Source organism: Aethalodelphis obliquidens, unplaced genomic scaffold (assembly GCF_003676395.1).
Source record: "Aethalodelphis obliquidens isolate GAN/ISIS:26980383/991018 unplaced genomic scaffold, ASM367639v1 scaffold1, whole genome shotgun sequence".
Taxonomy (NCBI): Eukaryota; Metazoa; Chordata; class Mammalia; order Artiodactyla; family Delphinidae; genus Aethalodelphis; species Aethalodelphis obliquidens.
The window spans coordinates 19,749,700-19,754,827 of NW_020837945.1; the positions used below are offsets into that span (position 1 = coordinate 19,749,700).

Genomic DNA, 5,128 nt, shown 5'->3' on the forward strand with positions numbered 1-5,128 from the left:
TTCCTCCAGAGAACATCAAATCAGTATGGTCACATTTAGGGGCCTCACTGTTTGCTTTATTGGGTTCAAAGATTCATCTGCGTTTTAGTGGCTGTGCTACAGGGGTGCCATGGGTGTGTTTTTCTACAATCCTGAAGATCATGATATTTGTTTTGACAGAGGCATAAGCAGCAAAATATTTTTGTAGGGTTCTAGTGAGTCATCTGTCTTTAGGAGTATGGATCTCAGTCATTCAAATTATTTTTAACGAAAATATAAATTATTTTATTATAAAAATTTATACAAAATAAAACATTACCACAACAGTTAAAAGTAAAATTTAAACAGAATTAAGCCAGTCCATAAAACATTTCAAATGAAAAAGTAATAACAGAAACCTTATCAGCTTATTTGAAATTATTCATCTTTAGATATATGATGCTTTATTTCCTAGACTTAAAATAGTGATCTCCATTACAATTAGTTAGGCTGTGAAATATTGAATATTATTTTTTAAAGACAAACAGATTCTTAAACTCAAGGATTAACAAATCATTGGAAAGTGATCACCAAAATCTTTGGGTATTTGTTAACAAAATCGTAAATCCAGAATACAAAATCTACCTGAAATAATCTAAACAAACACCAAATTACTTAAATGAAACTCAGTTTCTGAGATGGTATCGAGAAAAATAAAATCTTATTTATATACAAGGTTGTATACACAAATAGATTTGTGTCAATATACTTTTAAAAAACAAATCAAACCAAACCCCATTCCTGAAAATCCTTTCTACATTATGCTGGAATTTAAAAGAACTTTTAATAACTTCAAGGTTACATAGAAAAATGTTTTTTTATTGTTGAAATTACAAATAATTTTTCTTTTGAACTTATTGAAGTTTACAGTATTAAGTCCAAAGCTTCTAGAGAGCAGTTCTTCAGTATTAATGCTTTCCCCCTCCTCATTAAAAAAGGGATGAATTCTATGAGGGGGCAACACTTAAATGTAAAGAAGTCATTCTCCCCAAGAAATTCCCCCTAAGAACCCAGACATTAGCTTTCACAAGCAAGCTCTTCACACAGCTGTTTCTAAAGAAAAAGTTGCTACCAGACTACTGCACTCACTCTCCTTATTCATTTAAAATCAGCTTTTAGAGATATTCACTGACAAACTATCATTTGGATGACTCTGTCTAAACATGTACTGATGTCAGACAAAAGAATAAATATCTGCTGATATCTGGAGCTAAATCTCAATCTAGAAAATAAGGATTTTATTTACTTGATTATTGTCAAAGTTGTGTTGATTCAAGTAAGATGTTCTATCTTGATTAATGCCATTACTCCATAAATAGTCACTTTTTCTGCATTCAATTTTCTGCATTCAAATTTCAGTTGTACATTTCATAGTAGGAACCTAGATGGGTAGATTCTGATACCTATAATCAGTCAGCACAGACTGTCTTTGACAAACGATCATCTAGTCACAATTTGTGCTTTCTCTTCCCCCATTTCTGGACAAAAAACAGTCAGAAAAGATTTTAGGGTATATTGCATAGAACGACTGCCTCCAATAAATCAGCTCCCCAGAAACACAGGATGAGGATGATGTTTTACAATATTTCCTGTAAGAAAGTTCATTAAAAATTATCTTACACATATCTCTTTTTTTCAGAGCCTTCCTAATATAGATTCTGCCATATAATTTCTATTAATAGCCCTAAGTGACGGAGAAACAATTTTTACTATCATGCAGACATTTTTAGTTACTTTTTCTTGGCCTTCAGTTCTGGAGGTAGAGAAATCTTAAAGGCTGTCTTGCATGTAGTGCAGATAGGGCTGAAATTGCAGAATACTGACAAACACACAGAACAGATGTAGCCTATTTCAATGAGATTTCGATGACAGAAGCAAGTAGCCCAGTAGTCAACAAGAATTGGGGGTGGGAGGATTAACTGAGATCTCTGATCTTGATCAGGAAGAAAAACTCACAGTAAATACTGCAGAAGGGAGGGCCTCTGAGGCACCTTCAAGTACAGTCCCCCTGTGATGTCACAAGCCTTTTGGAGGAGTCCTGAATCAGAATCTAACACGCAGGCACCAATCAAAATATTCTGCTTCTGTGCTGCAAAGCTGACATTCATGAAGTTCATATATTGCAACACACTGTCTTCTGCAGCCTTAATCACCCAATAGACAATTTCATTTCCTGATTATCTTTAACCTCCTTGTTCATTCCATGAATGTAGCAAACAACTTTGGCAAGGGATCCTGCCAGCAGAGTTTCTGTATGTTGACCCTCTATGTCACTCTTGGTCATTAGATCTTTTATCTCTTCAACAATAATTTCATTTGCTGAAGTTAACAACTCATATTTTCATCTTCACTTCCTGAGGGATTAAGTGCAGAAAAAGGGTTGCCAGAGTCTCCAAAGAAGTCTCCAAGTCTGCCATTCTTTCCGGGATATAAGAATTGAGTTTCTTGAATGTGACTTGCTATCACAGCAAGTTTGTTGGAACGATTCATGAATAAATGAGAATTTCCTAACACCATCACTGCGTTTACGCATTTTGATAAAGTAAACTGAGATTACTTTAATGCTTGCTTTCTCCACCAAATTAGGCTGGTATCAACTACGATAACTAGAAGATTCAATTCATCTTCATCTGAGACCATGGCAGCCCGGGTCCCTCAACACACAGCCACTTGCAGTCTCAAATTTTTAAATAATTATATCTTTTCAAATATTGACTGTTTTCCCTCCACATTTGTGACCATCCAATGAGCCCATATAACACATAGGGCATATTTTTTTTTTTTACATTTTTATTGGAGTATAATTGCTTTACAATGGTATGATAGTTTCTGCTCTATAACAAAGTGAATCAGTTATACATATGCATAAGTTCCCATATCTCTTCCCTCTTGCGTCTCCCTCCCTCCCACCCTCCCTATCTCACCCCTCCAGGCAGTCACAAAGCAACGAGCTGATCTCCCTGAGCTATGCGGCTGCTTCCCACTAGCTATCTACTTTACATTTGGTAGTGTATAGATGTCCATGACTCTTTCTCGCTTTGTCACAGCTTACCATTCCCCTTCCCCATATACTCAAGTCCATTCTCTAGTAGGTCTGTGTCTTTATTACTGTCTTACCCCTAGGTTCTTTATGACATTATTTTTTTCTTAAATTCCATATATATGTGTTAGCATACTGTATTTGTCTTTCTCTTTCTGACTTATTTCACTCTGTATGACAGACTCTAGGTCTATCCACCTGATTACAAATAGCTCAATTTCATTTATTTTTATGGCTGAGTAATATTCCATTGTATATATGTGCCACATCTTCTTTATCCATTCTTCCGGTGATAGACACTTAGGTTGTTCCCATCTCCGAGCTATTGTAAATAGAGCTGCAATGAACATTTTGGTACATGACTCCAAGATTGCTTTGGATATTCGGGGACTTTTGTGTTTCCATACAAATTGTGAATTTTTTTGTCCTAGTTCTGTGAAAAATGCCAGTGACAGTTTGATAAGGATTGCATTGAATCTGTAGATTGCTTTGGGTAGTAGAGTCATTTTCACAATGTTGACTCTTCCAATCCAAGAACATGGTATATCTCTCCATCTATTTGTATCATCTTTAATTTCTTTCATCAGTGTCTTATAATTTTCTGCATACAGGTCTTTTGTCTCCTTAGGTAGGTTTATTCCTAGATATTTTATTCTTTTTGTTGCAATGGTAAATGGGAGTGTTTTCTTGATTTCACGTTCAGATTTTTCATCATTAGTGTATAGGAATGCCAGAGATTTCTGTGCATTAACTTTGTTTCCTGCTACTTTACCAAATTCATTGATTAGCTCTAGTAGTTTTCTGGTAGCATCATTAGGATTCTCTATGTATAGTATCATGTCATCTGCAAACAGTGACAGCTTTACTTCTTCTTTTCCGATTTGGATTCCTCTTATTTCCTTTTCTTCTCTGATTGCCATGGCTAAAACTTCCAAAACTATGTTGAATAAGAGTGGTGAGAGTGGGCAACCTTGTCTTGTTCTTGATCTTAGTGGAAATGCTTTCAGTTTTTCATGATTGAGGACGATGTTGGCTGTGGGTTTGTCATATATGGCCTTTGTTATGTGGAGGACAGTTCCCTCTATGCCTACAATCTTCAGGGTTTTTATCATAAATGACGTTGAATTTTGTCAAAAGCTTTCTCTGCATCTATTGAGATGATCATATGGTTTTTTTCCTTCAAATTTGTTAATATGGTTTATCACATTGATTGATTTGCGTATATTGAAGAATCCTTGCATTCCTGGAATAAACCCCACTTGATCATGGTGTATGATCCTTTTAATGTGCTGTTGGATTCTGTTTGCTAGTATTTTGTTTAGCATTTTTGCATCTATGTTCATCAGTGATATTCGCCTGTAGTTCTCTTTCTTTGTGACATCCCTGTCTGGTTTTGGTATCAGGGAGATGGTGGCCTCATAGAATGAGTTTGGGAGTGGTCCTCCCTCTGCTACATTTTGGAAGAGTTTGAGAAGGATAGGTGTTAACTCTTCTCTAAATGTTGATAGAATTCACCCATGAAGCCACCTGGTCCTGGGCTTTTGTTTGTTGGAAGATTTTTAATCACAGATTCAATTTCAGTGCTTGTGATTGTTCTGCTCATATTTTCTATTTCTTCCTGGTTTAGTCTTGGCAGGTTGTGCATTTCTAAGAATTTGTCCATTTCTTCCAGATTGTCCATTTTATTGGCATAGAGTTGCTTGTAGTACTCTCTCATGATCTTTTGTATTTCTGCAGTGTCAGTTGTTATTTCTCCTTTTTCCTTTCCAATTCTATTGATTTGAGTCTTCTCCCTTTTTTTCTTGATGAGTCTGGCTAATGGTTTATCAATTTTGTTTATCTTCTCAAAGAACCAGGTTTTAGTTTTATTGATCTTTGCTATCGTTACCTTCCTTTCTTTTTCATTTATTTCTGCTCTGATTTTTATGATTTCTTTCCTTCTGCTAACTTTGGGTTTTTGTTGTTCTTGTTTCTCTAATTGCTTTAGGTGCTAGGCTAGGTTGTTTATTCGAGATGTTTCCTGTTTCTTAAGGTAGGATTGTATTGTTATAAACTTACCTCTTAGAACTG

The 5,128-nt window shown here is 35.5% G+C and overlaps 1 pseudogene; it reads right to left on the reverse strand.

Annotated features, from left to right (window-relative positions):
* Positions 1 to 1,730: 1,730 nt before the first annotated feature.
* LOC113617034 (general transcription factor IIH subunit 3 pseudogene) lies at positions 1,731 to 2,661 on the reverse strand (annotated as a pseudogene).
* Positions 2,662 to 5,128: the final 2,467 nt, after the last annotated feature.